General features: G+C 45.0%; 1 protein-coding gene across 1 annotated transcript in view; it reads left to right on the top strand.

The window, feature by feature from the left end:
• wwox (WW domain containing oxidoreductase) overlaps positions 1-14,659 on the top strand; it is a 120,485-nt gene that overhangs the window by 11,423 nt on the left and 94,403 nt on the right. The window lies entirely within an intron of this gene.

Raw genomic sequence — 14,659 nt, 5'->3', positions numbered from 1 at the left:
GCAGATATGGAGAGAGAGAGAGAGAGAGAGCGACAGAGAGACGGGCTGAGAGGGAGGGAAAGAGGGAGACAAACACTTTGAGCGAGAGTAGATCTGCAGTGTTTAAACTCACCCGAGTCTCTAATTGAAGTATGCCCCTGGGGCTGTTAGTGCTGCTCCACAGTGCGAAATCCAGTGTACAGATCTATTAATGTAACTGCTTTGTCTAAATGAGAGAGGAAAAGCTCCGATCCAAGCGCCAGATTTTGGAGTCAAATTGATTTTCAAGCTTCACACCTGCCACAGAATTACCCACGATGTTGTTAAATGTTTGTGAATTAACAGATGGAAGCGGCTTAGAGTTGCTTCAAAAGATAAAATGATGGGTGAACTTAGTGTAAATGATAATCTTCCCGATTTGCGTTACATCTGCTGATTGTCAGCAAATTAAAGGATGGAGTTAATGCAGCTCTGTATAGTTCAAATAGAGCACGAGCAGTGAATTAGCATGCCATATTTCCTTCTTAAGGAATCCCCCTGTTATAGGCTAATGAATAAAAGTCACAATATCAGAATAAATCTTTGCCGCAAATTCTTCCCTCTGGCGACATTATTAATAGATTCAGGAGAAGAATAGAGAGGAGGATTAATCTTTAAAATGATGGATGGACTCTGCTCGCCTTCCCATGCTCCTGCGTTAAGGTCATTTTGATAAGAAGGTATATTTTGGGGTCTTCTGTACAAAAGGTCATCATATCTACTTCCAGGTCTCTCTCAGAGTTCCGCTCTGGCTGCCAGGAGTGGAACTGCTGTCCCGATTGCACGGGACCTCTGACCTCGAACTACCTGCTCACTATTACTCTGAACTCTCTCCTTCTCTTAACTCTCCGTCTGTGTGGGCAGGCGCTGCTGTTCGGAGGAGAAAGTGATGGCTCATCTGCAGCGCAGGGCGGTGCCGCTCAGCGTAGCGTCGTGTACTGACAGTGGGTATAATAGCGGGGTCACCGGTGGATAATGGGCAGGTCAGAACAACCACTGGCTGTTAGGAAGTGCAGGGTCAGAAGGGCTTCTCCTTCCCAGCCAATCATACTGTGCTCTGCCAGGAACAGCGACAGTGCAAAGAAAACAGTGCACTCGGTTCCTGGTACTTCTACCTCATCCTTCATCGAATGGAAAGCATTTGTTGCTATATTTAACACATTTAACGAACAGCTTTGACACATTCATACTTGACATTATAGATTGTTTGGCACTTTGGAGATCGTATTAACGGTTTGTGTTTTTGCTGACCTTTTATTATGAAATTAGTTTCTTGCTGTGTTTATGCTACATACTGTTTTCATGATGGGACTTCAGCTGCATCTCCACCACAGGCCTAATCTGTGCAGAACATGCTTTTTTATTTTTTTTCCTCTCTCTCCCTGTATCGGCGCTGCGAGGTGAAACCCCTCCAGCAGGCTCATTAGGGGAGTTTAGAGTGGCGGAGAGGGGATAAACATTTACCTTATTATTGTGTTTTACAATAAGCCTGATGCTAGTTGCCTTTTATAGGGTTCAAAGGGGGCTGATTTTACAGGCTGTGATGAAGCCACAGTAAAACCAGGAGAGGATTAACCGGCAGATGGGTGCTGGGAGTGATGGAAGGAGAGCAGAAGGAGATGGGAAGAGAAAGAAAAAACGTGTTTTGCACCAAAGAGACGAGGCGTATTATGTGTGGAGAGTCAAAATCTTTGATTGATTTACTCTAACAGATGTAATTGTGTGAATTATAATACATTTTTGCGTGTTATTATTGTCATATAGAGTTTATCAGGTAACTCTAGCGTACGGATCTTCCAGCTCTGCTGCTCTTGTCCTTTGCCCGATGACTTAACTGCATGCTGTGTTCTCACCCTTACCGATCCATCTCCTATTCCGCTCACAGTACAGGCAGGTTAAGTTGCTGGTTAACAACCAAAGTGTTGCCTGCGTGCCAGAGATTTATATTTCCTGATTGCCTTTAAAATTCTGCTTATCTTTGACTCCAGTGTCTCCCTCAGAGAGCTGTAATGGACTCCCCTGAGATACAGCGGGCCAACCAAGGCCCTTGGCCCCTGAGTAGAACACAATACGCACACATACACACTCGTGCGGCATGGTCTTATTTTGTAATTTCTTTCCCTTTTTAATCCAAAATGCTTATTTCCCCCACTGCCCCTTTCTACAACACATGCTAATGAGATGCTTTGTAAGGGCGTTAATTAGCGAGCTAGTCACTGATTGCTGTGCTTGTTTTTGTTGTGTGTGTGTGTGTGTGTGTGTGTGTGTGTGTGTGTGTGTGTGTGTGTGGCAGGGGGGGTATTAATATGGCTGTGTGCCGCTGAGGAGAGTTCTGTCAGGGTCTGCTCTGGAACCAATTAGGCTAAAGCTCCACTGTCCACTGAGGATGCTGGGAGAAAGAAAAAAAAAAAAAGCCTGCTGCTTGCAATGTCAAACAGCAACATTAACACAGGCCAGAGAGGCAGAGCGAGACCGGCGGACTGAGAGCCGATAAGCAGCGGCCACTCATACAGGCAGACGGTTCCTCTGCTAGATATTACAATCAGACAAAGAATACACTCGTACCCTTTGGCACAATCCTCTAACTTCCATTGTTGCCAAGCCAATTCAAGCCTTTGGATATTTAGAAATATAATAAAAATATATATATATATATATGGCCCCTGAGTAGAGGTTTGTGTCAAGGGTTATTTATGAGTGTATCTTTTATTCTCTGATTTTCATATCTAGCAGAGGAATATAAAAATGTGTATACGTATATATATATATATATATATATATATATATGTATTTGTATATGTGTACTATAGATACTTTTGCTGCCTCTCATGCTGTAGGATAAGATAACTTCAGAATCAGTGACACACAATGTTCCTCTCCAAGCGTCTGCTATATCAGGGGAAATGACTGGACTTTCACGAAGCGGAGGTGGGAAAGGTCTTGAAAGACAGGCGGAAAGACGGCGGTCTCTTTTTGAGGATGTCAGTACATAAATTGTGTTCCCATACCGGAAAATGTGTGTTTATGCGTCATGGCTCACAAAATACAATAGTGTGAGGAGGCAAAGTTCTGGTTGATAAGTCCCACGTTTCTTATAGAAAACGACTTTCTTGCATGACTGTGTGACATGCATTCAGACCCCTTCCTGTGTCACAACACCCAAATCACACTTGTTAGCACAGGAAGAGTGGTGCATGTGTGTGTGTGTATGTATGTATGTATGTATGTATGTGTGTGTGTGTGTGTGTGTGTGTGTGGTTGCATGTGTGCTTGCATTTGTCCGTTTGCCCGGTGCATAACCTCCTGTGTCAGTGTGACAGGCCCTGTGCCCCGCTGGCCACCATGCCACGCCACGCTCCTCCCGCTGAGGCCTACAGGAAGTGACACATGTGAAATGCTGACCTGGTCGGTTGCAGCTCCCTCCAGGGCCTCAGGATGCAGCTCTTTTAGTCACTCTTCCCCCTCTCCTCACTTGCTCACTGGCGCTTTCTTTTTTCATTTTTTTCAAAAAGGCCTCAAAAGACTTTTGTCGCCCTCTGGTCACCCTTCGATTGCGTACCTTTTTTTTTTCCCCCTCCTCTTTTCCCTCCCACAATGATTAAGGAAATTGCAACCCATTTCCCAGGTCAGTGAGCAGGTCTGTAACATTCGTCTCTGCTGCCAGAGTTCCCAGTAGATCACAGTTAGTCATTTTTACGTCTTATTACTTGCAGGATTTGAAACTTTCTTTTCTCTATAATTGTTTTCCTGATCTGATTTGGCAACTGCCTCAAATGATTCAACATTATGTCATAAGCTTCTTTTCTCCGAAACAACCAAAACAAAAGCAGCTGATTCTCTCCATTGTTTTAATTAAAGCATGCACACCGTTGTATGGTTCAGAATGCCTCACGTGGTGCGGACTCTCTTTCATTAGAAAGCAGAGGCCAAAGTTATTTATTTGCATGTGGTTTTGCTGACACACCACTATTTAAGCTGAGATAAATCCAGTGGAGATTGTTGTTGGTGATGCCGACGCTTGTACTTAAGCGGCCCTAGAGCCCCTTTTCCGATTGTCCCAAGACTATACCGACATTACACCTGCACTTCCATCTCTTGCTGCTCCCCCAATCGTCTCCTCTAATCTCAGGTGCTGCCACTGAATCATTGACGGCGTGGCGGCTCCCCCTCATTTCCAGGATGAGGCGTTGTGCAAATCGGTTCCCTTGCATATTAGTAGCATGCGTCCACCTCTCCCGGGAGCCCTTCTCATCTCTTCTTATTTACTTATTTGTTTGTTTCCTGCCTGGAATCTGTCTGTAGGCTGGGAATAAAAAGGTCCCACTTCCCCTACAGTCTACATTGGCTTGGTACTGGAGAGAGCGGAAAGGATGGATGACATGAGAGTGGAATTGCGATATGTAAATTTGATGAGGAACCCCCCCTTTTTCCTCAAATTTGTCCAGCTCTGATTCCTCGAACAAACGACCCCACAAAGCTCTCGAACTACAATAGGATTTACTGTAATACACCACTGAGGACTTCTTTACATTACACTGGTGACTGTTACAATGTAGCTCGTGGGAATACTAAAGGAGGCTTTGTGTAGTATAGACTGTTAGTTTAAACGTGAAAGAGTTGAATACCTTGAGGTTTTACAGTAGTAAGCATTTTGTTTGTGTGTATGATTGTGCATCTATGTGATGCTCTCTACAAGTACAGCATGCATGTGCACATGTATGTGCACATGCATGCACGTTGCAAATATCTACATGGTGTGTATTTAAATGCTTGATTATGCATTTTGCATAGCTTTGGGACATGCATCACTCTTCCCAGACTGCTAATAAAGTGACCAGGGAGATGGGGAACCTAAATGAATCCTAAAGTGCCTGGCTTGCATTCCTCACTCTCCCTCACTGCTCTGCTTAGTTATTCCTGCTCGTCGTGGAAAGCTTGTGCGCCGCTCGGCTCTCCTCCTCCTCCTTATGTCTGTCTGCTACAGCCAGGTGCTCTGTCTCCTGAAGAGGTGTGGCCTGCTCCTAATTGCCTGGACCACAGTGAACTATGGGCAAACGCTCTGTGTGAAGGAGCACCATGGAGGAATAATTTTGAATAAATCACATTGTTAGCCGGGTGGTATTTTCTGCTAAATAAGCAGTTTCCGCAGCCGTCTCACACGGAGGTGTGAGCGTTAGAATGACGGGTCACTTGCCATAGGTCATGTTGGGGAGGATTTAAATGATTTAAATGATGTCACTGCCACTGAAGGGGACAGGTTGAGGAAGGATGTGTAAGGCAGCACCTCTTTGTTGTTTGAACCTGACAGACTCTCATCCTTCACTCTTTCTCTCTCCCCTCTGAAGGTGGGCCCATAGCCCTGGGACGAGGGCTTCTTATGATGAGAGAGGTGAGAGGTTGCTTGGATCTCTTTCTCTCTCTGCCAGCACGCAATGTTTTTTTTATTGAAGTCTGAGAAGTGCTGACCACAGAGAGACGAGTCCAGCACACGCTGTAATGTTTTAAATCGGGAGATGAGCCAGTCGCAATAAGCTGCAGCCAAATAGACTGAGGCGTAGTTGATGTCTGCCAAACAAGCAAACACACTAATGTTGAATGCGGGAACCATCTGGCAACTGGCTATAACATTTATCCGATACTACCCGGAGCTTTTTTTAAAGCATCTTTAGCACAGTTTGAAATTAGCACAGGCTCTCAGATCCCACGATAAAGTTCATAGGAGATGCAATAGGCTCATTAGATGTAGTTCTGTGTTGGATGTCTCTGTGAGATTTGAATTGTCTGATGCTGTCTCTTGTCATCTTTCATAACTCACCAAGAGTATATTCAGACGTGTTGGGAACTAAATGAGTGTGTGTGTGTGTGTGAACGTCCATGTCTGATTGCGTTTCACATACAGGAGAGCAGTGTGCATGCATGTACCCTGCTGTCAGTCTGTGCTTGTCGTGACGGACAGAGGGACTGTCCGCTAATGAACAGACAAGTGCATCACAACTGCTGCCACGTCCGACTATTCTCACACCGTAAGTCACATATAAGTGCTCTCTCTAAAAGAAACGGGGTAAGAATGGGCTGCTAAACATTCTCTGTTCAAAGTGTTTCTTTGCAAACAAAAACAGAGACACAAATGTGACTTTTTAAAAAGCAATAGGTACTTGACAATCTTCAATTCTTGCCATGTATTAACTATGTATATATGTAGGATTTTATTATGTTATATTAATTGTTCTTCCCCAGAATCAAAATATAGCGTTTTAGTGCAAAACATCATTCCTGACTCTGTAAAATGTCTCTTGCTGATACGGCTGTGTCTCTGAGCCTCGTCCTGTGTTTATAGGATATCCTCTGCAGTCAGGTCTCATGGAATTGATATCAGTGAACCGCTCCAGGCATCCAAACAATCCTGCCCCAGGCGCAGCTATCATTATTTTCCTGGAAGTTGTCTGCATTTATGTGTGTGTGCGTGTGCGTGTACATGTACGTATGTATATGTGTGTGTTTGTATGTGCTTTGACACAGAGTTAACACTGGTTTACAACTTAATCAGTCTGTGTAACTGAATGCATATTTATCAGAGGGAAAATTCATGTTCAAAGAATCAGACCTCAGCCCATACATCATTATCACTCACACACACACACACACACACACACACACACACACACACACACACACACACACACACACACACACACACACGCAGATCCACATTTCATTAGAGGGGCAGATTCAGGCAGCAGTAGATTAAAAACAACGTGTGTTTTTACAGGTCCATAAATCAAGCATGGGACGAGGGGGATTCATTTAGAGAACACCAGAGTTGTGGCGTAGTTGCCCTCACGTGACTAATGCTTAACTGCGATACTTTGATACACTGCCTTTTTATTAGTTTCATTCTCTCCTGCCCCATATCAATGATTATCTCTCAGCTCACATTTGACTTGCAGAGTAGGCGAGATGTTGTGTTCATTTTAGACGAACACTCGATGATGAAACGGCCTCCCCGTCTAACCAATGATAAAGCCTACACATCGGCAAATGATTAGGCCTACAGAACAGTGTTAGCAGCATAGTGCATCCTGATCTTACAGTGCGTTCTTCTTGTGTAAGAAGTGAATAAATAAGTGATTCACTTCATTTTTACGCCATGCAAACTGTGTTTGGATCGTAGTCTATTCTTTTCATCCTCACCTGTGGGGATGGTGGATGGAGAGCAGGTGTTAATTATTGCTGTTTGGGCTGCTCATACTTTCAAAACAGTACTAGTTTTAATGGTGTGTGTAAAGCACTCTTATCAAGTGTTTTGTTGATCCTTGATTTGAGGGTATAAATGTGCTCCCTCTGGCTGACTGTCCACGCTCCACTCAGGTGTGTTCACGTGTCGGTGTGTAATGTAATCCCCAGTTTCAGTCGTCTCCTCGTGTCAGGGCTGGTCTCAGGCTAGAAAGCAGGTGTAATTTCCCCTGCACTAAAACCCCAACAAGTGGCACCAGGGGAGAGAGGAGCATATTACAGGTTCAAGCGGCTCTGCTCCCCTGCACCACAGAGAGCTACAGGCGCTCCTGACCTGTGACCAGGCCCAGCCCTCGTGAGTGTGTATGTTTGTGTGTGTGTGTGTGTGTGTGTGTGTGTGTGTGTGTGTGTGTGTGTGTGTGTGTGTGTGTGTGTGTGTGTGTGTATGCTGAGGGAGGCTCAGAGGTGTCGGAGCTGCCTCACTGTGTTTCTTTCATAGTGTAAAGCCTTTATTAGGGTACCGACCTGTTTGGGGGGCCGCAGGGCAATATTATTTTGTGTGTTCCAGTTGTGAAATGAGCGTGTGTGTGTGTGTGTGTGCGCTGTGCAACTTTTAGATAACCAGCTCTATATAGAGGCAGGTTAGAAGGTGAACAGGTTGGGTAAATATATCAAATAACTGTAATAAAACCTGCTGTAAACCAGTGAACACAGTTTGACCTTTAACCTCTCACTCCCTCAGTCATTATATGTAGACCACAGAGGCTCAGCTTAATCATTCTGCAGAGGGCTGAATGCCATGAGGAGCAAGCATGATGCTTCAAACTTTCCTGAGTATTTGTTCCACCAATGCTGTTACAACGGATTGGTTGACAGTTTTAATCACTTATTTGTTAATTGACCAATCATAGCTTAGCAGCTGTGGCTGAGCCCAGCAGTCCTGTCGAGCTTTGGATTTCTCCACGTGACTTAGCGATGTGTAGGAGCTCCAGTGAAAGAGTTGGATACATAGACTGTATATAAGAAGTGGACGGAGTCACTGTGACATCATCCATTGGTTTGTGGACTGTTGTTTTGGAGCCTCCAGCTCTGCATTTTGGCTGTCGCCATCTTGTTTTTTTTTCTAACCAGAAGTGACACGAGAGGGTGGAGCTATGTGCAATTGAACACTGAATAAAAATACATTTTTAGATGACAAAAATGCTACAATGAACTGAAAACACACTGTGAAGGGATACTCTAATCTCTATAAACAGATACCGCATTCACATGTAACAGCACAATATTCTGGCACTGGAAGCGATCTGCTTTCCGTTTGTACTTCCAGTAGTTTTGGTTGAATGCAGGTAAACCGTCCGTGTGGAGAGCAAAAGAGGCCGAGATGCAATCTCGGAACCCACCGGCTATCGTCTGAGAATTTAGCTTTTTGTTGGTTTAAATTTAGCTTGTAAACTGGCTGCTTGTAACACATCTCTCAACTCCAACTCCAGTCTCTCATCTTAAGCTAATCGGACTACAGACAAGATTTCTCTGTAAATGGACCATCATTTACGAAATGAACATCATGCTGTATTGAAGAAGACTTTAAACTATCGATTGAGACCATAAACTCATGTTTACAATGTTTATTGAGGTAATTAATCAAGTGAGAAGTAGAGTCATTGTCTCATAGACTTCTATACAACCAGACTTCTTTTTACAACCAGGACTCACAAGTTTAAGGCACTTCTGCATTTGCTTCCCTCTTCAGAACTGGAGGCCCTCCTGCCTAGATACAAAGTGGGTTGGTGGCGCCTTCTTCGTCGTTTAACAAAAGTTTACATTCCAGTAAATGTATCCAAACTTGCTATGTATAGCGTCATATTAGCTTTAACAGTTACAGTGATGAAACACAAAGCTGCTCCAGGACAGAGTCATTCCTACAGGTCTGTCTGTGGCCTCTCATCTCTCCTCTGAAGGGCACTGCTGCCTATTAACACAGTGTCATGATGAATTATCCCAAATAAAACCCTACACACAGCAGCGAATGACGAGCTTGTGTAAGTGTATGTTGGTTAGCACTTATGTTTCCTTCAGTGAGTCCGCCGCATTCATTTTTTGGTAACCAAATCTCCATTAGGTTTGAACGAAGGACCAAGACGAGCCAAAGAGGGCAAGGAAGAGGACTGGCCTGATGGGCAGAGGGGAGGAAAAGTCACGAGAGAGGAAGAGAGTGCAGGGTGTGGGTGAGGAGAGAGGTGAGGTGGGGGCGGGAGGCTAGGATGCTCATCCATTACGTCCCACAGCTGCCCAGGGGTCGGCTTCAGCAAGACTGATTCAGAGCGATCAGGTTTGGACTCCATCTCCCATAAATCCTGGCATGTGACGCTGATGGATGTGGGCCATAAAACCTCCCGCGCTGACATGCGGAGAGCAACATGGAGAACCATGGGAAAATGTGAGTGCTCCAGGTTAATGTCAACGAGGCCTGGGAGTGAAGAGGGGATGATGGAGGGACGGGAAGATGGCCAACGTTGAGAGATCAGAGGTGTGTAGAGGGGCTTCGAGAAGAGTGAGCGGGCCGGGGAGCAGAACGTGAAAAAGCACAGAGTTTGTGGGAACGCGGTAACAGAATTTACTGTGACATTGCAATTATTCAGCTGTCATCATGTGGGTTTAAACCCATGTTGCTTCGAGTGCACTGAGCAGCTCAACCCCTTTTGAGAGAGATAAAAGACATCTAAAATGAGTTCCCGACACCCATTTTGTAATTTATTTCCTCTCATCTCCAAAGGTTGGTAATAATGGCCATGGCTATGTCACAATGTTTGTCAAGAGTATTAGTGTAATTAATTCTGTGTGTCTTTTCATTTATTCTGTTATTGTATGTCTACATGGTGTTTGATGCATGACCAAGATGAATATAGCTTATTAAAAAAGCCTCGTGATTATAATGGGGCCAGATACAGGAACTGCCGACCTGGCTAGACAGGAAATGGAGACATGTGTACTTCCTCATTAACAGAGCCCCATTTGGGCCATAAAGCACCATCCCAACGCACACAAGGAAAATACTCTGATTAGGGGGGTGCTGGCCTAATGAAGGCTTCCCCCACAGTCATTTATGATATTGGTATGGGTGGTATGGTGACTAGGCCTATGGGATGAGCTGAGTTACGGAGATATGGACATGAGATAGCAGATGCAGTATATTTGTATGGATGGGAGAGATGAGAGGGCCGGGGGAATGCATATCCACAACTCATTTGGAGGAGTCAGTTTTACTAGGTTGCGGCTAATGGAGATGAGCTTGTGTTAAGAGCCAGGGGAGAAGCTAATTTTACATAAAACCAAAAGAGGTTTGAGAGCCGTGCGTGTGTTTTTGTGTGTGTGTGTGTGTGTGTGTGTCTGAGTGAGTGTGTGTGGTCAGGCTGTGCTCACTTTATTCTGCCGGCTCACCAAGTGTATTCATAACCGCTGACCATCTTTTCCCATAAAAAGCTTTCTCTATCCAACTGAAGAAGAAATGATTGAGGATGACGCCACTTATCATTATCATGTTTGCTCTTTTAATTTACATTTTAATGAATTTATATCTGATAAAAACACTGTATTTGGTTTATTCTTGAGACTCTCTGACTCTCTGATTCAAATTAACTTCATAAAAAGTTGTTTTTTTTTGCCACCTTTCAAAGGATTTTATGGTAGACTTGGAAAGTGTTTTATTAGCACAGCCTTGTGTAGAAATAGCTATTATGTGGGCCAGATAATTGGAAATGCATTGAATTTACGAGGCTATATTTTCTGACCAGGGGTGTTGTGCGTGCCTTCCACTCATTAGGACGGTTCATAACTAGCATGGCGTTCTGACGGTGTCGATTTGAGGATTTTGTTGGTACACGTTCCTCTATGAACTTTTAGGAAATGCAATCCTTAATATCCTAGTACTAGTGGCAGTCACTAAATGAGTATAACTTTTGATTCTGATACAGACAAGGGTCTGATATTATGCACCACATTTAAAAAGTCTTGTTGGGGAAATTAAACACGCACATAATTAAAGATTTTAAGGTTTTACAAATGCATCGGTCAAATTTTAGAATAAACGAATCCCCTCTCACCACTGCTGTCCTTCTCTCTCGGCTTCCTAATTCCCCCCCCCCCCCCCCCTTCCCCCCCTCCCCCAACACTCCACCCACCATCGCCACATCGGCTACCTGAGGCCCTTGTGTCCACCTCATTCATCACCCGGGTTTGATTCCTCTCCTCCTCTGAGAGAAAGGAAGAGAGAGTTGAAGAGTAAAGAGTCATAACAAACCCTCCTCTCTCCTTCTTTTCTACCTCCTTTCCTTCAGTTTGTGAGGGAGAGATGGATGCAGCCAGTGGAATTAATTGCACCCCGTTACTGAAGATCAGCAAGTTTGCACTGTTGGCGTGCTGATCTGCCATATGGCTGCCCACTAGGTGAACACTTTGATTAATGTTGCCCACTCCCCAGCTTTTTTTCCCCTCACTAATATTTGATTCTGATAACTGAAACTCGGCTCCTCATTCTGAGTCTCTCCGTCTCCTCTCACCTCGTGTGTCCCTCTTTGTTTAGTCTTTTGCTCTGCTCACCTGAGCCATCTGTGTTTTCAGCTCAAGTTTGGTTTCCAGTCTTCTTTTTCCATTGTTGTTTTTCTACAAGCTTTGTGCGACGTGGAGTGTGGAGTTTAGAGTATCCCTGAGATTAGAGGGAGAGAGAAAGGCCAGAGAGCGTTTGTGTTAGAGAGAGGTTTGGAGCTATGGGTCCGCGTCTTCGCAGTTGATTAGGCCCCTGGTGTGTCGAGTGTTTCTCTATTAGCCTCCTCAGCCTCGAGTCTTCTTCTGAGCACAGTGACTACTCTCTACCCCAGAGGTCTGGGATACACACACACACACACACACACACACACACTCACGCACACACGCAGGTTCATAGGAGGCTGTGGTCCAGGCAGTAACAAGGAGGTGAACAGATGCTGGAGTCACAATATCAATAGGGCTGAGTGTAAGTAATAATACCTTAGCAGGGTTCAGCCATGAGACAGCGCTAACTAGAGAAGCAACTCTCAAGTGGAGCATTCACTATCTGCAAATCACACCGTGTGTGTGTGTGTGTGTGTGTGTGTGTGTTTGTTTGTGGGTGCACATACTCCCATTACATGTAAGAGCGAGCCCGTGTTTGCTGCAGGGGAGCAGTGGGATGGTGTCAGTGCCATCATCAACTCTGAGATAAAATGTTCTCACTTAAGGTCACAAGTTCAAGTTTGTTTTCTTTTTTTTTTCCTCTCCCTGCTATAATGAGGCAGCAACACAGAACACTATGCAGACATCTATGCTGGAACATCTATTACAATCACGCGGGTGCTTTGTTTTCCCTCTGTTTTATGGCCTGTTCCTGCTGCTCGTCTATTTCGGTCTTCCTCAGTCTTGTTAAGTGCTGCCATTCTCCTGTGTTTGGATGTGGCCCAGAGGGCCCTTAGCGAGACCAGGGGCTGGGAATGAGCTGCGAGCCCCAGCCAGGGGGTGCCCGCGGTAGGCTGCCGATCCCACTAAATCTCCCTGATTACCCGGGGTGGCTGCGGTGTGATGGGGGTGTTACCAAGGTGGTGGGCTCTCCAAAGAGGCTGATTGAGATGCAAATGGTGGCCATAACTCAGAGGTAATGCAGACCTGAGCACCCTTTGCCTCGTCCGTTCCTGCTCACCTCACTCTCTCATCGGCCCCCATTTACTCCAGCATAGGAGGAGGGACTATTATTGTCTCAAGATAAAGTTCGATATCCATCACGGCGTAAGGGTAGAAAGAATAAGGGCGAGGGCCGAGGAGCATAAGAAAGTACGCCCATGTAAATAGACTGGGGTATAACTAGATACTGTCAGATAAGTGCACACACTCCTGTGGATGACCACATACACAGACACACACACACACACACACACACACACACACACACACACACACACACACACACACACACACACACACACACACACACACACACACACACACACACACACACACACACACACACACACACACACACACCTGAAGATACCAAACTCTGCTTCTGTTTCTCAGAAAGAACAGATGGACACAATAAAGTGCGAGGGACTCGGCTTGCCAGTAGAAAGGTGGAATGAACAAGGGAAGAGGAGGGGGAGGAGTAATTGCACAGTCCTTTGCTGAATTGTTCTGTGGATGCAAATTTAAATCCCTCCTATTATTTTAATAATCTGCCTTTTACTGCTTGTGCTCGGATCATTTGTTTGCAAACCAGGTTATTTGGAGAGGGAGGCTCGGGGGTAATTTCATGCTTTGGAGCATTTATATCTATAACTTAATGAGGAGAGGGCCTGTTGTTTCCTGGTAATACACTGCTAGAGGGGAGCAAACTTTTTATTCTCCGTTTAGGGTACTGTTAGAGGGCAATAATGTGGGATTACTCGGATGGAATTAAGGAGCAAACTGAGGAGAGACCTAATGCAGCTTTGGGTGATAGACCAAACTTAATACTGATGTTTCATTCTGGGTTTTTTAAGTTCATGGGGTGTACCATAGGAGATGGGCTTTCCCATTTGCCCTTTTCAATAAGCTTACACAAATTTCTTCCAAAGATTTCTTCACATTTAACCATCCTCAATCCCCAGCCGCTGCCTAATTGAGCTCAGTCTGTTTTTACCCTGATGTACATTTTCTTTTCATTCTCCACTTTCTAAACTTCCCAAAATGTTTGTGCAACAGACAAACTGCAGTCTGCGTATCAGTTTATAGCATTCAGATCCGTCTGCCGCTTATTGTCACTCAGTTGGTGCCAGGGCAGGGAGTCAGCCTGGTGGCCTGGGCCAACTCAATACAACACAACCTGATTACATTTAGCCGAGAGACAAAAGGAAGACTCGCCGTCTACGGAGAGTCTTGTGAGATGATCGGGATTGTTAATGTAGTTACTCTCCCTCGGTGGAGCCAAAGACGTAGTGGGACGGACTGATGGAGGGAGAAGGTGTCTGTCCACGACCCGTCGTCCACTGCCTCTCCTCCTCTTCTTCTTTTCTTCATCATCCTCGCTGTCACTCCTCCGCTCCTCTGTTCCCTTGTGAAGGACTCTTCTCTCTGCAAATTTAATCAGACTGCATGAATTAAAGCAATAATTCAATTTGTTTACAAGGCATCATTTATCCTCTGTCAGGCCGGCGCTCCGTTGACAATCGGTGGCTCGCTGACCCCCGACCTTTGCTGAGGTCACGTGATGCATTTATTACATTGTTCAACGAGCGTTATCTGGCGACAAGGGGCTAAAGATGCATGATGGGAATTATTCAAATCCGTGTAACACTGTAACAGAATGCAAGACAACATGACCTTATCAACAGACGGGATACGTCATATAAATGGTGCTTTAGCAACG

This window comes from Pholis gunnellus, assembly GCF_910591455.1.
Source record: "Pholis gunnellus genome assembly, chromosome: 7".
NCBI classification, from domain to species: Eukaryota; Metazoa; Chordata; class Actinopteri; order Perciformes; family Pholidae; genus Pholis; species Pholis gunnellus.
Note: the sequence above shows the minus strand (reverse complement) of the source record. Positions and strands in the feature narration are given on the sequence as shown.